Genomic DNA, 25311 nt, shown 5'->3' on the forward strand with positions numbered 1-25311 from the left:
GAAATATGAAAAGTACCACGTGACAGCGCTCCCAGTCGCATCGTAAAGTAGCGCCCCCGAACAGGCTCCCTCTGAGTTCGGCAGAATGAAATAAACGCACGAAATTAACGAAACAAAACAATCGTGACCGTGTTCATGTTTTATCTGCCGCGTGCGCCGTGCCCAAAGCAGCAAGACGCGTTTGGTGTTAGTTGGAAACGGGCAGTGATAGCTGTTGTCTTTGCGTAGATAGTGCCTGGACGGTTTTTTTTTTCTTTCGCGACGGAGCCTGTCACCACAGAAGCGGATCGACGAAGTCAGCGAAAAGGTGTAAAGGTGCGTTTTTCTTCGTGCTTGTCGCCATGCCCTATTCTAATGAACAGAAGGCGAACACGATCCTTGCCTTGGGAGCCGCATACGGCAACACAAGAAAGGCCGCAAAGATTTATCGCTCATGGAAGTGTGGCGGTAGACCTAATGAATCAACAATCATAAGAAATTATGAAACCCTGCGAGAAACCGGCGCTTTGACAAAACAGCGGCTAAGGACTCCATCTTTGAGTGACAATCTACGTGAGGGTGTTGTGGCATTTATGGCCGCAAACCCTCAAGCTAGCGTGCGAGACGTGGCCGCCGATGCACCAATTTCCAAGTCGTCAGTTTGGCGGATATTAAATAACTCTGGTTTTCATCCGTGCCACCTTAACCTGCACCAAAGCTTAGAAGAGAGGGACTTGCAGGATCGCCTAGATTTCTCGAACTGGATCCTCACAAAATGCGACGAATATCCGAACTTTCTCCGCAATGTAATCTGGACAGATGAAGCGCATTTTTGCAGAAACGGCCAGGTAAATCTGCATAATGCTCACTACTGGAGTGACAGTAATTCACACTGGGTAAAGCACACTCGGCACCAGTACCAGTGGTCTTTCAATGTTTGGTGCGGAATTTACGCCGGAAGTATAATTGGCCCCATCTTCTTCGACCACACGCTGACTGGACAGCGTTACGTGGATGAAATCCTTAAAGGAACGGTGGACGGATTTTGCAGTCAAATTCCCCTGTCACGGCTTCCGCTTTTGTGGTAGCAGCAAGATGGGGCGCCAGCACATAGCAGCAGCCGCGCACGAATCTGGTTGGATGCGAATTTTCACGAGCAATGGATTGGAAGGCACGGGCCTGTCCGTTGGCCGGCTAGGTCACCTGATCTCTCTCCACTGGATTTCTTTCTGTGGGGATATGTGAAAGATCGTGTTTACATGACCGAGACGAAGACGTCAGATGACCTGAAGGCCAGGATAACGGATGTCTGCAGCATAATTCCCCCGTCCGTCATCAAAAAAGCCACTGAGGATGTTGTAAAGCGGGCTCAGTACTGTGTAGCGGCAGTAGGGGACCTATTTGAACACGTTCTCTAAGCGGTATCTAGTGCTGAACGGTGCTTACGAATACACCAATAATAAAGCAACAATCAAATCTGACTTTTTCCTTTCTTTTTTGCAGACGTCCCATTTGCCAAATCATAACATATGGCAGTAGCACATTTAGCTTCTTCAACGCATCGGTCTTGCTTTCTTTCTGCACGTCGGTTGCTATCCGGCGTGTTTATTTCAGTTTTATTTGTTTTTGCCAAATGCCTTTTTTTTGCCGGCACGTAATCGTAAAAACTTAAGCCCCAACTTTAATTTGGCTTTGTTCCGAAGCGAGTTTCTGACGCAAAATATAGCTGCACGTGCACACTTGAATTGCGGTGCGAGTAGAACTGATATTTTGAAATATTCTACGTCTATTTCGTTGCTTTTCGGGTTTCGTCCGTGGTAAGAGCAGCGCTTCGACCATGCTGTCAAAGGCCATTCTTATCAAGCGGATCAGTAAGTGGTAAGAGGCGGGTAAGAAGTGTGACGTATAATTGACAGAAAGGAATCGCTGGTAAGCCGCGTAGCTTGCTGCTACTTCCATATCACTATCAAGGTGATGCGCTGTCTCTTCGGATGTGCGACAGACAAAGGAATCGCTTTCAATGAGCTTGTCTGAGGGCGCTACCTTACGATGCGGCTGGGAGCGCTGTCACGTGGTACTTTTCATATTTCGCGGGGATCGTTCATCATTCAGAAAAAATGAATACGCAATTAGTACGTCGCTGCAAATAGCGCAGTTCGATGCCCCCCGTGGTTGACTACAACTGCCTCATTGACACTTCACTGATTTGAACAGTACTTCTCGAATTAGATATTTAATTACAAACACATAATTAAGTCTAATTAACAAAAAATTACTAGCGGCTAGTCTACTGTACTAGGAACAATATGCAATAGGCTTTCTTCAACTAATGTGCGTGGCTTCTTTTTTTTAAATCGTGCTGCGAGATAATTGGGACACCCTGTATACCAACATTGCTATGGCGGGATAAGAGTGTATGACAAACATAAGTGACAGGTCTGATCCTGCAAATCATGCGACGCATATCATGTACAGCATGATTTGCATGACATGGTCTCGGGGCGCTCGCGTTCGTTTAATCAGATGGATGTGTACCAAAATTGGTACGACGAGGCATTTATGTATGACGAACACAAATAATAGGTGGTGACGTGAAAATCATGACGTGGATGTCGTGTGCACCATGACACACATGCCCTGCTCATGGTGCGCTTGCGGCCGTTTCGCTATCTTGACGTGCAGCTTATTTAGTATTGCATGACGTAATTATATGAACAAGGTAAATCACAGGTGGTAACATGAAAATCATGATATACATGTCATGTACAGCATGGTTTACATGCCACGCTCATGGTGCGCTCGCGGCCGGTTCGCTAGCTAGGTGTAACTAAAAACTGGTATTTCGTGACGTGACTGTATGACGAAGATAAATTACTGGTGATAACATACAAATCATGACACGCATATCGTGTAGGTTATGATTTACATGCCAGGCTCATGGTGGGCTCACAGCCGTTTCGCTAGTTTGGTACACCCCTAAATTGGTATCTCGTGTTGTGACTGTATGACCAACATAATTGGCAGGGGTTAACATGACAATCATCACATGCATGTCGTGTAGGGCATGATTTACATGCCCTGCTCATGGTGCGCTCGCGGCCGTTTCGCTAGCTTGTTATACACCAAAATTGGTATTGCATGACGTGACTGTACGACAAACACAAATGAGAGGTGGTAATAAGACACTCATGACATGCATTTCATGTACAGCATGATTTACATGCCACGCTCATGGTGCGCTCGCGGCGTGTTCGCTAGCTAGGCATACCCCAAATTTGGTATTTCGTGACGTGACTGCATGACGAACATAAATGACGGGTGATAACATGAAAATCATGACATGCATGTCGTGTAGGGCATGATTGACATGTCATGCTCATGGTGCGCTCGCGGCCGTTTCGCTAGCTTGGTACACCCTTAAATTGGTATTTCGTGTTGTAACTGGGTGATGAACATTATTGGCAGGTGTTAACATGGAAATCATCACATGCATGTCGTGCAAGGCATGATTCACATGCCATGCTCATGGTCTGCTCGCGGCTGGTGCGCTAGCTTGACATACACCAAAAGTGGTATTGCGTGACGTGACTGCATGACGAACATAAATGACAGGTCCTAACACACAAATCTAACATGCATGTCATGTAGGCATTATTTACATGACACTGTGTTGGTGTGCTTCTCGCAGTTTTGTTAACTGGATATACTCCAAAAGTGGTATGGTATGACATGAGTGCGTGACGAACATAAATGACAGGTCATAAATTGTATATACTAGAATATACGTTTCATTATATTAAAGATTGTACATGCGTGCATGCATGACAAACATGGGATATATAGTGAACTAGATGTCATGGCATAAATGACTTGATTTTCCTCAAAGAGAAACAAAGTGATGTATGCAGCTCTCTGCTTGCTGCTTCGCATTATATCGATTCCCACAGTGCGTGGGATCTGCTGGATTTTTTTTTCTTTCCGTGCCTCCCTGTTTGAGCTATTTCGTTTAAGCGCTGTAAATGCATCAAAGCACCAGAAAGCCGACCCTATATCTCAGAGATCTGAAACACGCGGCCCTCGGACCTTAGGAAATGACCCATGTATCAGATATGTCTGATACATGGGTCATTGCTTAAGGTCATTTCTTAAGAAACGCCCTTAAGAAATGACCCATGTATCAGATATCAGAAAGGGTTTCTGTCAAATGACAACGTTATTCGACATTTAGTTCAAACTTAAACTCCATACCCCCCCCCCCCCCCAGGTCCCTCGCGGGACCCGCTAGTTAAGGTGACTTTGAGGTCCCTGTTATATCTAGCCTCTCGTTCCCCTGTCCCTACTGAAGAAGCTCTCTGGTTGTAGCTACGCCCATATCTCACTCATATAGAGGTGAAAACCAGGCGTCGCTCCTTGGGCGTGTGGCATTCGGCGAGCCATGAAACGTAGTTCTTTGATACCTTTAATGTGGTGCCATTTACTTCGTGTACCCAACCGCCTATATTGGGGAATATGTAATGACAAATCAGAGAATTTACTTGTAGAACCATATCTCAGGTACAAGGCGTTAAAAAAAATCTGAGATACGTTCGTTGCTACGCGGAGCTTGACTGGGCAGGATGCGGACGAGCTTATCAAACGAGCCGCCCGCCACTCCTCCCTGTCTAGTGATACTCCTATTTGTCCTGGTGACACGCTTGCCTGTATAGAGCAGCTATCAGAACAGAAAGCGCCCGGGTTCGAACCAAAGTGATGCGGATCATTTTCAGATATTTAGTTACCGTTAACGAACCACTGACACGACAAAAGTGCCATTGCAGCTGACGACGGGGACCGTCGACTTCTCCGCGATCAGCTCTATACAAAACGGATTGAAGGTGAGCTTTCGCTGAATAGAGAGTATGCCGCCAGGGGGAAGTGATGTTTGTGCGATTGTGCGTTCACTCAGCTCTTTCCGTAGCCCAGGAAGCACGCGCCGCCCTATAATCGGCCACGGATCCTTATCTACGCGCGGACGCGAGATCATTTATTCGTTCGCAGCCAGAGGCACCGGTCAGTGGAGGATTACCAGCGCGCGCGCCCCACTAAGCACTTCGCAAACATGCGCGGAAAGTTTATAGCCTTCGCACCGCCGCAGGAACCGCCGACGACCTTCTGCGACTTTAGAGGGTCATTCAACGCCGCGGTCTATATCGCCATATACGCTATTCGAACGTGGCGTGTCGGCTAGCGAGACCTCCGGGCGGTTCAGAACGACGCTGCGCGCCGCCTTAATTGCGACATTCCTCGACTGAACGAACCGAGAACGAGTAGAGGGGCGCACGCCGCTACACACCGTTCCCTGACGCATGCGTGCGGCATGGATTCAACGATGTCAGCTTCACGCGCGCTGATCTGTGACCAAAGACAATACCAAACAAGTTCGGTTTCCGCCAACGCGCTTAGCCAGAAGCAAGCTGTCGGCGTCTAACAGCGTGCATGTGGCCATTCAGGCGAGCGGAAACCGAACGCTCGAAAACCTAGGGAAGACGGGGAGTTTAGAGACGGAATCGCACTTGTTTAGAGCAGTCGAGCGTCTGGCTGCGGACTGCACAAGCGCTCTGTACCGGCAGTCGCTAGGTTTGATAGGATAGAAGGGCCAAAAGCCTGCACGCGGCATGTATACTTAGGGCCTAACTGCGATGTCAGCCTGTGGATTTTGTCATCAGAGATAGTCAGTTATCTTAGTTTCTTTGTCTTCTTCTTCGGCGTTGCGGTGAATGGGAACGTCAACGCCAATTGGCATATGAAGTGATAGACGCAAAGGACGACTGACGCAAAGTAAAACGCTTTTTTTTTTACGATGGCAGCACGGCGAACCAAGGAAGAGCGGCGAGCAATCGCAATGATGGGCCGCACAATGTCCCATAGAGCTATTTGTAATGTGACAGGACGCCCAATGGGAACTGCGAACAGTCTTAAAGGCGTATACCGTGAAAGAGGACACATAATCCCGGCCGCGGCGGCTGCATTTTCGGTGGAGGCGAAAATGTTTGAGGCCCGTGTACTTAGATTTAGGTGCACGTTAAAGAACCACAGGTGGTCGAAATTTCCGGAGCCCTCCACTACGGCGTCTCTCATAATCATATGGTGGTTTTGGGACGTTAAACCCCAGATATTAAAAAAAAAAATTATTGAAAGAGGTCACATCAAAGACGTTCCACGTAGTCGCCCTGAAAGGGCCACGTCGCATGAGGAAGACCTACTGATTGTGGCCGTATCAGCAGCAGATCCCTTTCTAAGTGCGAAGGAGATCAGGGATTAGCTCGGCTTGACAAGTGTCACCCTGCCAACGATAAGACGGAGGCAGCACGAAGCTGCCGTTCGCAGCAGTGTTGCGTTCCAAAAGACTCCGCTAGAAGGATCGCACAGAAGGGCTGGTCTTGAACTTGCCTCCGCGTGTCTGAAGTCCCGACAAATGGCGCGCGGTTGTCTTCACCGACAAAGCGTCTTTTTGCACCCGGTAGGACGTACAGAGAAGGGTCTGGCAGCTCGAAATGTGTCGGTAAGTTGGGAAAATTGCAGTAGGTGCTGCTATTCTTGATGAACGCGGTTTTTTCGTGTTATGTCTACAGGATTCAGCTATGAAATTTCGGCTTTCTATCAGCAGTACGATATAAAGTTAAGCTGTACTATTTTGCTTGCTGTATATTTTGCTTGCTCGAACTTTGCTGCATTTGCGTTTCCCTTGTCCCGTTGACTCCTGATTCTCTTGTCTGTCTATAGCATGATGGTTATGTATTTTATGCACCCTTGCCAGCCGCCAACGTACCGCTCTGTAATTTGTTTGCCAAGTTACGTTCTGCATGGCATAAGCCAACCTGTATACGAAGTAGTGTGACTTGATTACTTGGAATACAGCCAGACAATCATCTCACATTACACTGTAAAAACTTTAAAGTCATTCACTCCGGGCTACAGATGCGCGGACAGCCAGTGCAGTGCAGCCGATAGTGCAACATTGAGTTCGCTTCATCAGTGTGAGCATAAAAGCCTTTTTACAGCGAAAGCTGTTATGAGATCATTTCACCGGCCGTTTTTGGCGCCGTAGTTGTCCGCCGCCGGTGTCCGTAACGAGTATCGCTCGAAATAAGAAAAAAAAAACGAAAGAAGAAATTCCACGATGGAACGAGGTTCGAACCTGGGCCCTCTGCGTGGGAGCCCAGTATTCAACCTCTGAGCCATGCCGGTGCTTGAAACAGCTTTGCAAAAAAGTCCTATACAGGCTTCATGTCGGGAAGGAACCACATTAGCATATGCAATATAGCGTAGTAGAAGAGTAAAATAAGCACCAAGCGTCGCACAACGCGAATTCTGTAACCAGGCGTCACACAATGCGAATTGCGCAACGAGTAGGTTGTTGAATGCTTCCAACCCATTACAAAGGGCGCTGCCATAATTCTTCATCGTCATCAGGCACGGCATCAACAAAGTGCGCATAATGCCTTACATGCGTTTAGCAGGTACCATTGCTCTCCGTAGAATGACGAAAAATGGCACAGTGCCTGCTGCCCTACTTCTCAAAAATTACAATGATTTATAGCGTAGTGGGTTTCTCGCAAGAGCACTTGTATTGGTTGCCAAGGAAGCCCATAAGCGCATGATCCGTTTCCTCGGGGTCTCAGTAAAGTTCTTCGCCCCCCCCCCCCGTCTCTCTCCCACGTCAACGGATATTATACAGCATGACGGGAGAGGGAAATAGCGACCGGGCGTCCCCAATGCAAATTACATAACTGGTGGCCCGTTTAAAGATTCCAACCCATTACAAAGGGCTGAGCCATAATTCTTCGTCGTCATCAGTCGTCGCGTCAACAAAGTGCACATAATGCCTTACAGACGTGTAGCTGGTGCCTCGCTTCTCCGCAGAATGACGAATAATGGCTTAGTGGGTGCTTCCCAACTTCACAAAAATTGTGATTTATGGCGTAGTGGGTACCTTTCTAGTGTACTTGTATTGTACCCCCAAGAGAGCATAACGGGCTCTAGAAACGCCGCTCTTCCAGCTTTCGCTGTGACTGTGCTGCGGGTTCAGCGCAGGCCTGGCGTTTATTTACTCTGCGCGCTATCGAAGGGGTTCGATTAATTTGTGCGCTCGGCTTTGTGTTTCGTTAAAGAGGATTTTAACATCTGTGCTGCAGGTTCGACGATCGATACATATGGAATGTCCGTTTCAGTGGCCGCGCATCCGTCTATGTGTTGGGTGCTATCAGATACACAGGCCTCGGACCAATTCACCGTATAACAGACCGAATAACGTCCGATGGCTATATGAACACCTTACATTGCATTGGTGCCTTACGTGCTTGACTGACCATTTCCCGGTGGTCTTTTTGGCTTCAGCAAGATGGGGCGTCGATGCACACTGCCAGACGCGTCAAAGAATTGCTGGATATCTTAGGCATCTCCACATTTGAGTGGCCGGCACGAAGCCCAGACCTCAACATAACAGGTAATGTTTGGGGCCTGATAAAAAACAAGTGAGCAGAAAGGCGGGGTTAGCCACAGCTACAGCTGACCAACTCTGGGCATCTATTCAAGAGGAATGGGAGCAAATTCGACACCTTCCTGATTACGCGAATTCGCTCTGATTCCCTGCAAAGGGGAATCGCGTCTGTGCCTGAACGGCTAGTGGGACCGATTATTTATTGAATACATGCATTTCAGTGGTGCACTCATACATTCTTTTTTTCGCTTCATCAGACTGAATGAACGTGTTATTTCAATTTAATTAATTTTTTTCTCATAAGGCATTCAATAAATCATGTGTGCCTCATCCACTTGAAACACTGCCTCTTGTATGACTGCCGAGCTATTCACTTTCATTTGTTGAAGTAACAACCGGATACATTTTCAAGACATCAAGTTGATGACCGTTTAGAATAACGCTGCGTTAGAGGAACACTTCAGCGAAGGGTGCACTTCGGCTTCCCCATTCAGCCCTCTGAAACAACAAGGTGTTTTGATCAAGTTTTATCATGCAGTATTTAGAAACGAACGCGCTATCCTGCTGACTTTGTAGTATAGAAGAGAATTTAGGACAAGGGCCTCCAGATCTCTGACATTATTGCATTATAGAAAGTCCACAACAACATAAAATGATATGTAATGTTCAGAATCTCCCTGCGCCATAACAAATATCTTTGTTTTGCAAAATGCGTATTTTAGAGCATCTCAGGAGGACAAATTTCACGTATACAATAAATAACCTATTCGAAATTGTTGCAAAGCATAGTAGTATTATTCCAAAGTTACATTCCCAAATTACTGATGTAATTTGGAGCTCCGTTTGCTACAATATCATTCGCTTTCTTTGCGTCCACAGATGCTATAATTTAAAAAAAGAAACGCAGCATGCTCTATTGATAACGTCTGATTCGTACAGTTATGGATTCTCCCTTAATTTTAATTCACTAAACCGTGTGAACATCGGTACAGTGAATGCCAGATAAACAATTTCAGCCTTTTAATGTGCGTCCCCTAAAGTTAAGCTTTACCTTACTGTTTCTGGCGTTTTATCGTTTACTCTAAATGCTGCGTTAAGCGTCTTGTCAAGTTGCTGTGCTCTTTTGGCATGCTCTAAAGCAGGGGTCTCAAACATGCGGCCCGCACATGACTGTCTTCGTCCCACATTTTTATATTTCTTAATAAGTATGCTCCTGCGCTATACAGGCATGACTGGTCTAAAGCACTGTTTTCGCGAGCCACCCCTTGCGGTCACCATGTGTTAATACATGACCGCGAAACAACAACTCTGTGTTTCAATATCGAGGTCCAGATTTTAGTCATTGTGAAGATCGGTATCCGCATGTCGGAATCCTGGCGCCAAAGCTCCTTCAGATATGACCCGTATGCGAGATATGGGAAAGCTTTCCTTTCAAATTGCAACGTTTGCTGACCATTTCAATTTGGGCAAACTACAACACCCCCCCCCCCCCCCCTGCTCTTACCTTCTTCACTGTCTCGGCCCTGGCGGGACTAAATTGCGTGAGTGCGGCCCGCTGGTTGAGGTGAGTTTGAGACCCCTACTATAAAGCTAAAATAAATAACTTAAACGCTGCCAGTCTTTTGGCTTCAATCAGATACGAATGTATTAGGGGGACCGTGTTCCATTTTTGCGCTTTCATCAGCTGCGGCGGCGGCTGCACGCTCCGAAGCAGGCAAAGAATAAGCGCAGATTCCGTCCACCCTCACTCGTGAGAAAATCTACAGGCCCATAACAGAAATTGCCGCGAGCAGCCATACCGCATGCATGCTTTTGGCGCTTGTATCCAGCATATCTCAAGCCCAGCGACTGCCGGTACGGGCGCTTCTGCAGTCCGCAGCCGGTCTCTCGACAGTTCTAGACAAGTGTGATTCCGTCTGTGCAAGACTACTCACCTGCGTGTGAGTAACTGGTATAATGTGCGAAATTCACGCAAGCAGGAAAATACACCACCGTATAAGACGAAAAGATTGCTATGCATGATATTGGACGTTCCCACTTCCTGAATGTTGCGAGTTGAAAAAGTTTTGCATGGTAGCAATAGACCTGCGAAGAAAACAAACAGGCATACCCCCTCGCCCCCTTCCCATCTTGCTTGTTTTCTTATTTTCTCGGAAGACATACATATTTTAAAATATGAGGCCTAGCATGCAAAGCCTTAATCATAACGCTTGCATGATCGACAGCGCCGACAGAAAGCGGGAGAACTGACGCAAGGACGCGCACAACTCACGGAGACATTTGGCTCTAAAAAGTACATTTATACAATAGAATGGTGGCAACAAAACATAAGATAACTGTACCTTTGTGCTTCTTGAAATGTAAGTTTTGACTTGAGAAAGACTTACAAATGACTGAGACATAGTAGTAGAGGAGTCCTGATCAAACCAGCTCTTGAGATTGGTGAAAAATAAACGCATATATCGGAAAGCAGACGCTGCTGTGAACAGCTCAGCCAAATCTTGCAGTCGTGTGCAGTCGTGCGTGGCAAGTTCACAAGCGGAGCGCGAAGTTGCCATTTTCTGAAGCACTCTCTCTTCATACAGAGACCCGTACTCGCACTCTTCGTAGGGCCGTCATACAGCAGACATTTCATCCCACAACATATTGTTGCCTTTGACCGATAACAGACATAAATCTAGAGCAGCGTTTGGATCAAACGCGCTTCTCGCCACGAAGCGCCACCACGTACCGGGCGCCGCGTTCTATAGTATGCTAAAGTTACAAAGCGCGCTGCGGAATTCCGCACACCGGGAGAGAGCGGTCGCGTTTCATGACGTGGGCTCAAGGTCATGGCGCAGGCGTGACGTAGCTTCTTTCCCCTTTGCTATCCCCCCCCCCTCCCCTATGTTTCTGCCAGCGCGCTTGTCTGGACGAAAGGAGAGAGAAAGCACATAGAGCGCCCGACAAATCCCTGTAACTGCTCTTGATGGATTCGAAAATTTTTTGCAGCGATCGATTCGCGAGGCGATAAACTCCGATGAATACTTGGAAAAGTGGTTCAGGACCCGCTTAAGTTCTCTCTCATAACGTTCCATATAGTGTCCCATAACGTCCCATATAGCTGAAAAAAAAAAGGTTTATGGTAACAGCCTTTCAACCGGAGCTCACGACCATGTCATGTAGGGAACTCTCAAATCACGAGGCTAATAAAGGAGTGAAGGGCCGATGTATGTAAGCTGTTGCAATTAAATGATGAAACTAATTTGACATTCATCACAAACCTCGTCCCAGTTTCAAGCGGTGGTGTTGAACACGGATGCATTGCAACTATGCTCTAGCTGGATTCTACATTAATGAGAACCAATAGACAATCAAGCCAAGGAAAGTACATCGACGTTATTTGTAGTAATTGCAACGAATAACGACCCGCATACTTTCCCTGGCTTTATTGTCTGTTGATTCTCATTAATGTCGTGTCTAACAAAAAAAAAAAAAACGAGCCCTTCAATTCCCTTTTTTTGCATGCATCCATAGTGAGGGTCTCGTTCTCGCAGAGTTGATGCCTTCAACTGGTATGCGAGGGATTATAGGTGAGCTGCCAGCTCGTCAAAACATCACGTGCTACGTGATGCCAGCAGGCATAAAAGGAGTATTCCACACTCGCCGTCATGGCTACGAGTGGCGCTGATTAACACTCCCAGGTTACTAGAAGTAACTTCCCCTATACTTTCCTTGGATTGATTGTCTGTTTGTTCTCAGCAATGTTGCGTCTAACAATAAAAAACGAGCCCTTCAATTCCCCTTCTTTCGTTCATTCATAGCTGGATTCTGAGACTTGAGGCACCAGATATATAGGCACATGCGCGGCCACACCCTAAAGGCACGTTCACACCGAGCGCGGATCCGGAAAGTGGATGCGGATTATCCGCGAAAGTGGAAAATCCGCGGCCGCTTCCACGGATCGCGCCCGGACCGATTTTCTCCGCACGGAAAATTTGGCCGCTTTGGCCGCAGCAAATCAGAGCCGAGACGCGCGCGCCCAGTATTGCGTAATGCCGCAAAATGGCGACACGTCCACCGTCGATTGGTGAATTGCTCCACCCGCGCGGCGCAACGTGCAGAAGGCAACGCGGTTGGTCTGAACAGCCGCGCGCCCTCACTGCCTCTCCGCTTTGAAAATCCGCTTGCCCGCTTGCGTGCCACGCGTTCGATTTGAACGTGCCTTAAGCGTTGTAGACTGTGTTGGTTTACCGTGTGTCTGTATATTAGTGTAGCCATGAAAAAAAAAAGACTGTGGAAACCTTCCTTCAGCAATTTTGAATTGTAGGACTCCTATTCCCGCGTTTCATGTCTACTCGCGATGTTCGCGCTCCTGTTTCGCGAACTTATCGACTGCTTCCGCGTGGCTGTCATGTCGTGCGTCCGGGTCGAGCCAGTTGAGACCGAGTATTAAACTGAACGCGAAAAAAATTGTAACTGCTCAAGAATAGACAGGCGCAGCCTTAATACTGTGGTATCGTAGTTGGTGGGGTTCTCGGGTACTAAATACAACTTTGGTAGCAAGAATATAATATCACAATAGAGGTCATCTATCGGTGGCCAATATAGCACTAATAGTTGCGGCTAGCCGAATCTATGAGAAAAATGGAAAAGCAGGTAAAGCACAATTATTTCTAGTCCTGAAGAACAGCGAAAGACGACACATTTGGAGCATAGGTTGAAAGAGTAGATGACATATTGCAGCGCTCACCATTTGGCGGCGCGGCTTGGGCACTGTAGACTCCATTAAAATATTTTCATGCTGTCTCGTGGACGACTTATGTTTACGTGAACGAATTAGATTTGCTTTCAACTCAGCGTGATACACGGAACGCGTAGCAATGCAAAACTCGTTGGGTAAAATTTACCCAATGAGTTTACCCAACAAATACGTCTGCCGCAGTGCGTTTCTGAGTATTGAATAATACATCAACTAAATAACTGTTGCTAGTAGCAATCATCGTGAGCTCCTACCGGTGTGTTCTCAAAGCTCGACATGCCATAAGCACTGACATTTTAGTGCGTAAGCACAAAGGCCACGTGCAGCGGCCCAGATGTTCCACAGAGAAAGGCTGGGTACTGCCCTATCCCTAAGGGCGCTCCAGAGCTATATTATAGCTCTGGAATGAACGCTCCTCAAGAGCGACCTCAGCGCCCGATGACGGTGTGACGTAGTGGCCACATGGAGAACTCTTTTTTACAGCGGGGAGGACGGATTGTTCATATTCAGCGCTCGTCCCGTGTTGTTCTTCCCTTTTGTCAATAGTGTTTTCGTGCTGTTTATTACTATGAATACATACCAACTAGCCAAGCTTGTCACTCTCTTGAGACGGATTAGCCTCCCGTGTGATTACCCCTTTAGCCACCCGAACGTACCCATGACCATCTGCAAATTCATTTGTGACAATTTTTTTATTCACGGACGTGGAGTGCTTTGCTAGAAGAGGAAGAAGACGAAGACAAATAAAAATAAGCGTGATTTGTTCGCATATCTTCGGACAAGAAAAGAGTGCGAACGCCTTTAACGTTAGAATTGTGTGTCTTGATGCCGCAAGAAATTGATGCCTCTCTGGAAGAGATAGCCAAAGGTTTAGAACGTCGCTTCCGGCTATTCCCAACATGTTGGTACTTTCGCATGAATTTCCGGAAATTTCTTTATCTGAATTGACTCAGACTCTACTATGTTTACCGAAGACACCTCCTGGACCAGATGGAATTAAGAATTTAATGTTAAAAGTTTTACTTCAGGAATCGCCTAATGTGCCTTTAGAACTTGTGAATTATTCGTTAAAGAAAGCATGGATACCGCCAGAATGGAAACTTTGGGAAATGATATTGTTGCGTAAGAATAAAAACTGGATAAAAATTGGGCACCTTTAAAATTCTCCTTTAAGAGTTGAACGCGAGAGCGATGTCCGCACGCACGCACGCACGCACGCACGCACGCACGCACGCACGCACGCACGCACGCACGCACACACACACACACACACACACACACACACACACACACACACACACACACACACACACACACACACACACACACACACACACACACACACACACACACACACGACATAACTATATGTAAAGGTAAGGGTTTCCACCCTCTTCAACAGCACTTCTATGACAACAGTGTTTTGTGTGTCCAAAGTCCGAGCGAGTATTGTGCACTGAGGCACACTGTAGACGGTGCCCTGCGGCTCTCTTCTCTGTAAGGTAAAATTTGGGCGAGTTGGTGTTCGTTCATGATAAGCAGAGGGGCGCGATACAACGGTACACAAAAGGAAAAGAATGGACACGGGACGACGCGCTACTAGCAACTGAAAAATTTTTATTCAGGAAAGACATATGTGTCCCCAGTGCAATCATATCAACCCCAACGATGTCAACGACAAAAAAACGAAAACCTTGCGCTCAGCATGCCTACGTCAAGTGACGTTCTAGAAAGGCTATTCCCCCTTCTTGCAAACTGATCGAGGGGTGACTAATGCAATCCAGCCCCTCCCTCTGGATAACGAAGGCCTCTACTATCTCCCTCTGCACGGAGCCCCTATGCTTGTTTATCACTGTTGTGTGATCAAAGGCAGGCCTGCAGCTACCTTGATCGCACTCCTTGCAGTGCAGTGCCAAATGGGTGAACGGCCTTCCTATTAAAGAGCTGTTATGCTCTCGCAGACGCACATTGAGACATCTACCGGTTTGCCCGATATATGCCTTGCCGCATGACAGAGGTATTTTGTAAACCACACCACTTGGCGTACGGGACAAACTGCTTTGCATGTTTGATGACACACGCTCTTTTTTCGCCCTGCTGTGGTTTGCCTATTTTCTTACTAACTGCTGAGCAGATGTGGCCCACCTTATTTTCCGCGGAGAACACATCAATCCCGTATCGCGACGCCACTATCTTCATGCCGTGTGACAGCCAGTGGACGTAAGGGATTTTTGCCACTCTTTTTCTTTCCTGCGATTCATCCTTGGCTGGACGGGTCCCAGACCGTTGCTTAATGGCTCTTTTTATTTTTTCGCAAGCCCCTGCTATGGTATTATCCGGAAACCCGGCGTCTTTTAGTCTCTTCACCTGCGCGGAAAAACTTGTCTCCATAAGATGTGGGCATGACCTGTCCAAAGCCGATCTTAGGCAAGTCAGCGCAATGCCATTCTTCACCAGGCGGGAGTGCGCTGAGCTATAATCTAGAAGTGGCTTCGCGGTCCTAGGGGAAAACATCCAGCACACGTGTTTTCCTTCGAATGACAGCTGCAAGTCCAAGAAACGCAACTGCCCATTCTTCGCCACTTCGCGCGTGAAAGTCAAGCTACGCCCCTCTTCTCTCGGCGTTCGTACGCGTTGAGATCCCTCACTGCACACACGCACACACAATGCGCTTGCACTTTCAGTCACTGCAGTCAAAGTCATTGCGAATGCACAGAATCCACCACATGCGTCTCAACAGCCCTGTGGCGCGAGAGAACGTCTACGCGCGTGACATATTTTTCGAAGTATCGATGAACTCTCTACGTGTGTGTAAGAGAATATGCGCACAAATGTGTGTGCCCTTTGTTATGGGTAACTAGCGATGCACCCGCTACGTGTTTGTAAGGGAACATCCGCGCGGCGTGGTCCCGCCACCTCTCGTGACCTGCGGGAAAACCGCGGTTCACCATGGCGACGCCTCCAAGGGATGGTGCGACCACAACGCGCTCCCGTCTCTCTCGGTGGCGGCGGCAACAAGAGTAGAACGCGATAGCATAATCAGGCCGTGTTCGTATTGCCTTCCCAATCGCTATCCTGCCTTCGCTTCTCGATGGAGACCTACACCGTGCCGCAAGGAAAGCCAAAGTGCGGATGCCCTCCGGCTTATATCTTTATTTGCATCTACCTCGAAGTTTCGCTTCCGGACAACGCTGCTTTTTTCGCTCACAACCAAAGACGCCGCCGCCGACACCGATACCGGAATTTCTGCTAAACGAGCTCTTTAACGCTATCGCGTTAATGTAATGCCAATTGCTTTGACGTCATATCTATTAAAATTAATTGAGAGAATTCTTTATGCACGAATCAATCGATTTATTGACGAGAGATCAATTCTAGGTCACTGTCAAATTGGGTTCAGGGCTGGCTGTTCAATTTGAAATGTACACGTTGATTTAAAATGTCGCATACAGTTAGCACGACTACATAACCAATATGCGGCTTTAGTTACTTTAGACATCGCTAAAGCATATGATACCGTAGAACAGAGTATTTTGTTAGATCGATTGGAATCCCTCGATTTCCCAGCATACACAATAGCGTGGGTTCGCAGATTCCTTGTGGACAGAAAGTTTTGTTGTTTTAAAGGCGGCTTTTCATCATCTACTCATACACAAACGAGAGGAGTACCGCAAGGCTCAGTGGTTTCTCCGGTGCCATTTAATGTACTAATGAGTACCACTCCACGTCACCAGGAAATAACTTATGTGTATGATGAGGATATCGTGTCCTTTACAACGGCAGGTGATACTCAGACCTCATATGAACGGCTTCAGGCTTACGGTAATACCCCGGAGAACTGGCTCGGCAACAATCACTTTTTAGTCAATCCGAGTAAATGTGCCCTTATTGTTTTCCCACTCATAGGCGTGCGCCAAGGGGGGGCAGGGGGGGGGGGGCGGCCGCCCCCCCTAATCACCTAAGAGGGGGGCGCAAAACCTGCCCCGTACATTGACCCTTCTTGTCACCTAAGAGGGGGGGGCGCAAAATCTGCCTCGTACATTGACTTAATAGGAGGGGGGGGCCGCTGCGATGAACCTTCGCCCCCCCCCCCTGATGGGGAACCCTGCGCACGCCTATGTTCCCACTAGAATACCCAGTGCACATCTCACTGTGTTATCATTATGAGGACATACCACAGGTAGAGTCCATTAAATACCTGGGGTAATTTATGATACATCTCTTAACTAGGCCACCAGACATTGAATATATAGCTGGAATAGGTGCGCGGGCCGTTGGTATGTTGCGTAGGCTAAGCAACTAGCGCATAGGTATGAGAAGAGGCACACTAATAATGATATATCGCATGTAGGTTGGTCCTATTTTGGAATTTGGTTGCGTAATTTTCTACGCTGCTCCAGCCTACAAGATCCGGCCTCTAAATCTTTTGGAAGGAAAAGCACTGCGCTTATTCCTTGAGCTTCCTAAAACGGTTGGTAACAGTGTTTTGCGTCTAGGATCGAGCATTCCTTCTCTTTCGTGCAGGTTTCGCCTTTTTATTGGTCAGACATTCTTAGCAATTTATGGGTCACCCCTACGACAATCAGAAACAGCCTTTATTTCCACTCTGGAATTATTTTTCGATGCTAGATGGCCGCGATTTCACACCTCGCAAATTATATTTGTACAACATTTCCCTTTGAACGTACGTATCTGCGATATAATGCCGACTCGTGACAATTTATACCCTGTGTATATTCAATGTGACGATATTTTTCCTAACAATGCAAAATTACTTCGCCATCATACTTTAGGTGGTTTATTACAAGAACACCTGCAGAGTATTAGAACAAGCGTTATTATTGCTACAGACGCATCACAGTGCGATGAAAAGTCAGGTGTTGGGATTTAGCCCAATTTGGATTGGTCTTATTCCATTCGAGTACCCGATTTCATACCCGTTTTTGTGGCTATATTTCTGGCAGTGGTGCTCGCCTTACGCAAGTGAAACACGGCAATTACATCTGCTGTTATAATTGTGCACCAGTACCCGCGCATTTGAGAAAATTTCGATTAGTTTGGGTGCCTGGACATAAAGGGTTGTTTCTCAATGAAACTGCTGATTCTTTAGCGAAGTCGTCAATAACTGGAGCGATCTTACCGTACTTTCCATCATCCGCTTATGTGACGCCTGCTCGATTTTACAGGAGTGCCATTATGGAAGTCTTTGCAGACGCAGTACTGACAAACTCTACCGAATATCGACACATATATTATATCCCTGGCGGAGATAATTTTGTCAAACCCGTAAACTGGAAGTACCATTACGAGGCTGCGCTGTCGTGTACCGAAACTGCATTTCTACCAACACAGCTCTGGTCTGGGTCCTTCTCCACCGTGCGCATTCTGTGGTGAGCTAGAAACAATAGATCAGTGGTTCTCAGCCATGGATGTTTCAAGGACCCCTTGTGGACCAGCGAAAGTGATGATGGACCCCTCGCAGTGAGATAACAAAGGGAATGGGGGGTCACAAGTGAACATAACATGCAGCGTGAAATAGATGCATTTTATTTCTATTTGGCAAAGAACGGTCAAACTAAAGTTCCACGCCAATTCGATCTCAAAGCTTGCGATTAGTTGTACGGTCTGCAGCCACATTGAACCTGTTTCTAGCAGCGTTTGCTTTTCAAGTATGCAAGCCTGGAAAAAGAATGCTATGCATATGACGTGGAAAACTGCAACAAAAGCTTTACAGTATTATCTGTTACTAATATGCAAAAAAAGACCTTGTTTTTTTATACATTTGATCGAGCACCAGAATTGCTGTATAATTTTGTAAGGTTTCTATTTTATAAACTGCCTTATTCTAAAGATTTGCAGCGTTTTATAAAACCACTCAATTGTTGGCCAATCCCCCACAGCGGGTGTGAGCCACAGTTAATAGGTGAACAAAAACAACAACAATTAATCAAGATACAAGCACGCAAGCAGTTCCAGATCCGAATCAAAGACGACCACAATCAACGCGAAACAGCATTCACGTCTTTGTTGAACGGCAGCTGCGTATGTTTTCCCAGTAGCCTCGCAATGTGATGGTCAAGACATGTCGTCGGCGGCAGTGCATACCCTTCCGTGATGTAATCATAAATCTAACGGCACCAGCGTATGGCCGCTTTGATCACCCGAATTCCAGCGGGGTCGTTTCCTCACTTGGTTGTAAGATATATTTCGTGGCAACCGAACTAGCTGCCTTCAGATGCGTGTGGAATTTATTCAGCAATTAAGCACTATTTCAACAGTCTGTCTGGCTAAACTGTCTAACCACGATTGACAGCGTACAAGCAAGCAAGAACGTTGAGGCTGTCGACACGTTTTAGCAGCGTTGAAAGCGTGTCCTCGAGTCGCCGTTCAATGGAATGTGGGTGCAGACACGTATACTTCCTGAAGATCATTGCAGACGAGCCGCTGAATGCTTCGCGCAAATAAGAAACCGCTAGTATCGCTTAGATCACTGGTTCTCGAATGGGGGTCCGCGAAGACAATTTCGGGGGTACGCGAAACCCATTCTCGAAAAAAAAAACAGAAAAAAAACGCGTTTTTTTTTGGAGGAATGCTATGTTCCGTTACAGCTACCCCTTCCGAATTTTGGTATGCTTCACAGCATAACACTCCTAAATTGCGGTGGAGTTGACTTATGTTTCCTAGCTCTACAGCCTACAGCCATCTCTACAAAGCTCTACAGTCATCTCCATGATATGGCTGTGTAGCTTTTGTTGCAGTTTTATACGAAGTATGCACGCGAGCATACTTTTTATAGGCTTGCATATTTGAAGAGAAAACATTGCTAAAAACAGGTGAACGTGGCTGCAGACCACACAACTTATTGACAACTGAGCTGTTGAGATCGAATCGGTGTGGATCTTTGCCAGGGAAAAATAAGAGGCACCTATTTCACGTGGCATGTTGTGTTAATTTATGACCTTTTTTATCTCGCTGCAAGGGGTCACAGAAGAGGTCCCTGAGACATACATGGCTGAGAACCACTGGCTTAGATGTGTGCAAATAGGTGCAAGCGTGACGCCTGTGTAAATAATTGCCCTTCCATCTTTTTCCAGCTCTAGTATCACATGACGACACCAGAAGAGAGCTCTCGACGGAGACCAGTCGGCAGACTTGTTGAACGTAGACGGCGTTAGCTTGGCGTACCTCGATAGAATCACGGGTGAAACGACTGACCACGCGTCACCTTGCACTACGAACGAGCAGGGAGCGCGTCAGATCGTTCGACAGTTATCGGTGTGGAACCAGGCTCTCTCCCAGGCCAAGCTGCAATACGGGCAAAGTCCATAGGCGCGTGCCGGGCTGACAGCAGCGAGCGTCGACTGTCCTTACGTCATGGACCGCTCGCTGGACATGCTGCCCCAGGTGACCACCGTACTGCACCCCCTCGTCAAGACGCACTGCTGCGTGACGCACGTCGACATCTTCGTGGGAAGACTCAACTTGTACGAGCATGCAGCTTTGTGCGACGCTCTCCGTGAGAACGAGTTTGTCGAAACACTGAAGCTGCGTGGCTCGAAACACTGAAGCTTCATCCCCGTCAGAATTTCTGCGCCGCCGTTTATAGAAGCGCTGACGTCACTTATGACGACGAGGTCGCTCACGTCGTTGTACGTTCCCCATTTAGGTATGACACGCGAGGAGGCCAAGGCGTTCTTGAGTGCGGTCGCGGTGAGCCCGTACTTGAACTCTCGGGCAACTTTGGATTCATCACCTTAATAGGAGTTGTCAGGTTTCAACGTCCCAAAACCCCGATATCATTATAAGAGACACCGTAGTGGAGGGCTCCGGAAATTTCGATCGCTTAGTGTTCTTTGACGTGCACGGACTCATCATCTTCACTACGAAAGAATGTTGCTGCGCTTTCAGGCTCAGCAGGAAATGAAACTGCAGTAAATAAACTACAGTCATTAAATTACTTTTTGCTGTAATGAGTAATGGAAGGAATTACTTAGTGATCTAGTATTATATAATGTAATGAATTATGGAAGCGTGTAATCTCGAGAACATTGCTCATTACTTTCCGCATTAGTTTTGGGTAAAGTATAACACATCCGCTTCCCTTAGGCATGAAAAATTTACAAAAAAAATTAAAAATGGGCCAGCTACGCACTAGTGGTTCGAAGACTGAGGAAGCAGCGGAGCTGGTGGCGTTACCCTCCTCCTCTCTTCACCTTCGCTTCCCTCTCCCAACCCATTGCTATACTATACTATACAAGACTGTGTTATGCTTTACCCTATCACCTCCGGCTCCTTTCCCACCTCGTCATCATCACTTCCTCTTCCCACCCCTTGCTATACTGTACGTATACATAGCTGTGCTTGCTCTCTTTTTTCTATCTCTTCGTTTTGTCTGTTTCTTTCTATCACTTTCTGTCTATTTCTCTGTCTTTTTTGGGTCAGGCTAAGCTCATCCATGTATTTTAATTCTATAATGTATTGGTTATTGATCAATAATTGATTAGCTATTGGTTGTCCATCGATTGGTTATCGCAATGTATCGATCATGCATTTGGGTCAGGCTCTGGTCACCCAAGCAATTCCTAGAATTTATTAGTTATTGATCGATTACCTATTGATTAGTTATTCATTGGACATCACTAGGCTTTGATCATGTATTTGGCCCATGCTAAGCACATCCAAGTACTTTCTAGAATTTATAGGTTATTGGTCGATTATTCATGAGCTATTGATTCATTATCGATTAGCTATCACTAGGCTTGGGCCATGCATTTTGGCCATGCTAAGCACATATCAAAGCATTTTCTAGAATTTATTGGTTATTTATCGATTATCAATAAGCTATTGATTGGTTATAGATTGGCTATCACTACGCATCGATGGCTATGCTAGGAGCTGCTTAGCACATATCCGCTTTCAGTGACGCATACCCGCCGAGTTTTTGCGAACGCCGCACGCAGAACGAAAAGCCTAGACAACAACTCCACTGTTAAAATAACAAAGACAAGTTAATCTGAGTTCCAAACCTCAAGCGTGGAAGCTAGGCAGGCCCACAGAAAAGCTGCGAAGCAGCCGAACTCGAAGCCTTGAGTAACGTTGCTGGAAGGCCACGGCCCTCAAAACTCCAAGGTGTAAAGAAAGCGTACGTGAGTTTTTACGTGGATAATGAAAGTTTGTTAAATTGATTTCAAAGTGACTTCAGTACTTTTAAAAGGTAATAGCAATGCAAAGTCTTTGCTTTTGGCAGGCTGTAATTTGTTCTGTAATTTATTTACTTTGTAGGAGTAATTTTGACAACTCTGGCCGCTTTTGCCGAATGCCTTAGGAGTAGGACTGCCTTGCCAAATTGCACCTTTCTGACTTTCTTCCGAGACTGTCGAACATTACTTTAGAATTCTCCGCATTAATTTTCAGACTTGCCTGGCCTGTCCAATTCAGTAATAAATTGATCCCCTGAATTACTCAGCAAGGCAATTACATCAGCCAATACGACGAACACATTCCGGTTTCTGTCGACAAATACGTTTAACAGGATTTGTGAAATGGTTAGAACTTGAAAGGAAGGGAAAATTGGGAGGGACCGTCGCTCAACACGATTCAAGCCCCAAAAAAGGGGGTATCGGCCAACTATGCAATCCCCACGTAGCGAAGCGGGCCCAGTGCAGGTAAAGCTACGGCAGCGCAGACGGACAAACACACTCGGCCAATACGCTGTGTCGCAGGAGCTCATGTATTGGACCTACCTCGCGAGGCAAAGAGACTTAACAGAACTTTTCCTCGCCAAGGCACTCTACGAAAAAAATAAAACGATAACTTGCATTCGTGTATGGCGTACCCATCTCGCGAGCCCGCTGTAGTCGACGCCGATTGTACCGATTATCGGCATGCTGAACAGCCGATTCGCGTCACTTCTGTCACTGTCTGTAAATCGGTTAATTAAGCCAAAGCTTTAATTGATTTAAGTTCATTCAATGACAGGTGGACATCAATGACGATTAATCGTTTTATGGGAGACTTTTCGTCGATGAACCCCAGGTGGTCGAAATTTCCGGAGCCCTCTACTACGGCGTCTCTCATAATCATATCGTGGTTTTGGGACGTTAAGCCCGAACAATTGTAAATTATCATCAATTAATAGATTAACCACTCATCGATAGTTTGATCCCTACTTAGTTGTCTCCATTCCTGTAGACGCGCCATGTTCCTTCAAGTGTGATACGGACGCGAGCCGACCAGCATAGCCCCCCCTCACGGGTACGTACGCATGGGATGTATACGGGTGCTGGAGGTAAGCAGATTCGCTTTAAAAGCTTCCGCCTATAAAAGGCGCTGGGATACAGGGCGCATAGAAGTATGAGCTGGTCGCAGACTAAGTGAGCAAGGGACGGTTAGAGTAGCGGTGAAAAAAAAACTGAAAAAGAGAATACATAACTGCATTCGTTACAGTAACATAGTATATAAAGAGAAGCATTCAATGAAGAAGCATCTAATGACTGCGATAACAGATCCCGATGAGATGAGCCAGGCTATATAGGTAACTAGTGGTCGTCACTTGTTTCAGAAAGAATGTCACTTGTTTCCTCATTCTTGTCGGTATCATCGTCGAGATCGTATTCACCATCGGTCATCAAGACTATTGGGAGAGTGAACGCATAAAGACTTACGCAAAGACTGAACGTAAAGACTTTCATTCCTCTTTCCGTTTCCTCATTGCGGGGTAGCAAACCAGGCTCAACATAGCTAAACTCCGTGTCTTTCGATCCTTGACTACTTCGGTCTCTCTCTCTTTTTCTGAAAAACAACTCTTCCTCTGGCGTAGACCCGCCGGTCACGTGACTCGGTCGTTTTTTTTGTCACGTTGGACATTCCTGCTCGGAATATGCAGAAACCATGCTCGGTACGAGATCTCGGTAAGAGATCTGAGCACAATATTTTTACACCTGCATGCCCAGCCAAGTGGAGAGTGCATTACTAGGCACACATGTCGGGAAACGACCGCGGAGAAAGAAAAATTCCGCGACAGTTATGAGGAAGGGGTGAGGAGTGGAGGGTAGAACTATGGGGTAGCTTAATTATTTCGTGGAGGAAATCCTTGCGTGCGCGCAGCGGAAGAGCTGAAACTAGTCTGCTTCCACGTAGCATTACACCTGGCATGTGTAGGGCAAAGAAATTGTTCCTGTAACGGTAAGATGGATTGGCATTGTGCCTTCTTGCTAACGGGATTAGTTTCATTTTGAGTATTAGAGAAAATGAGTACAGAAAACCTTGACATGTGTTTAACTTAAAGGGGTGGTGCCACCAAATTTGTGCCTTGCGCGTTCTTTGCTGTAAGCGTTTCCTATAACTCCAGGAAGCACGATGCACGCACCAAGATTTATGTATTCTCGCTAAATAATTCAATATCGCCTTTTGATGTGGACAACTTTCGGTTTCGGTTTCTGGGCGCCGAGGTTGGGCAGTGACGTAGAAGTGTAGGGGCTTGGTCACGTGACCACACGAGGCGGCGACGCACTTAGCCAGGAAGCGATCGAAACTCGGGGAATGATGTAGCAACCGATGCTTTGTCGGTACTATAGTGAACTAGAATATATTCTAGTTCACTACAGCCGGTACGTACGTTGCGGAGGTGGCGGAGGTCCGGAGGTCACTCACGTCACTACAACAGATCTAGTGTGACGTCACTACAACTTTCGTTGCCCATCCTATAGAGCTACGTCAGTGCAGGCGCGCTAGCTATGGGTCTCAGTCGGGAGAATGGGCATTTAGGTACACTTTGGAAGTGAATTAATATATATTCTAAACGTTTGCTGTGTCCGACCCTTCGTGTGGAGTGTTCTTGCATGCAGAGGAAACCCACAACAGGCTTGTTATAGCCTCGAAATTTGATGGCACCACCCCTTTTAAAAAAAAATAACCCTCTTAAAGGTACTTCGAAAGGGTATAGTAAAACACTCTGAAAATTATTTAATTGTTTAATGTACAGTAAATTGAGTACATTATCTAAAATGCTCAGACGAGCCATAACTGGCTGGTAGTCCGCAGAAAATTGTCGCACAGCGTTGTTTTCCTGCGATAGTTAATCTGTTGGAAAAATAACAGTCGGATGAATGTC

Source organism: Rhipicephalus sanguineus, chromosome 1 (assembly GCF_013339695.2).
Source record: "Rhipicephalus sanguineus isolate Rsan-2018 chromosome 1, BIME_Rsan_1.4, whole genome shotgun sequence".
Classification (NCBI taxonomy): domain Eukaryota; kingdom Metazoa; phylum Arthropoda; class Arachnida; order Ixodida; family Ixodidae; genus Rhipicephalus; species Rhipicephalus sanguineus.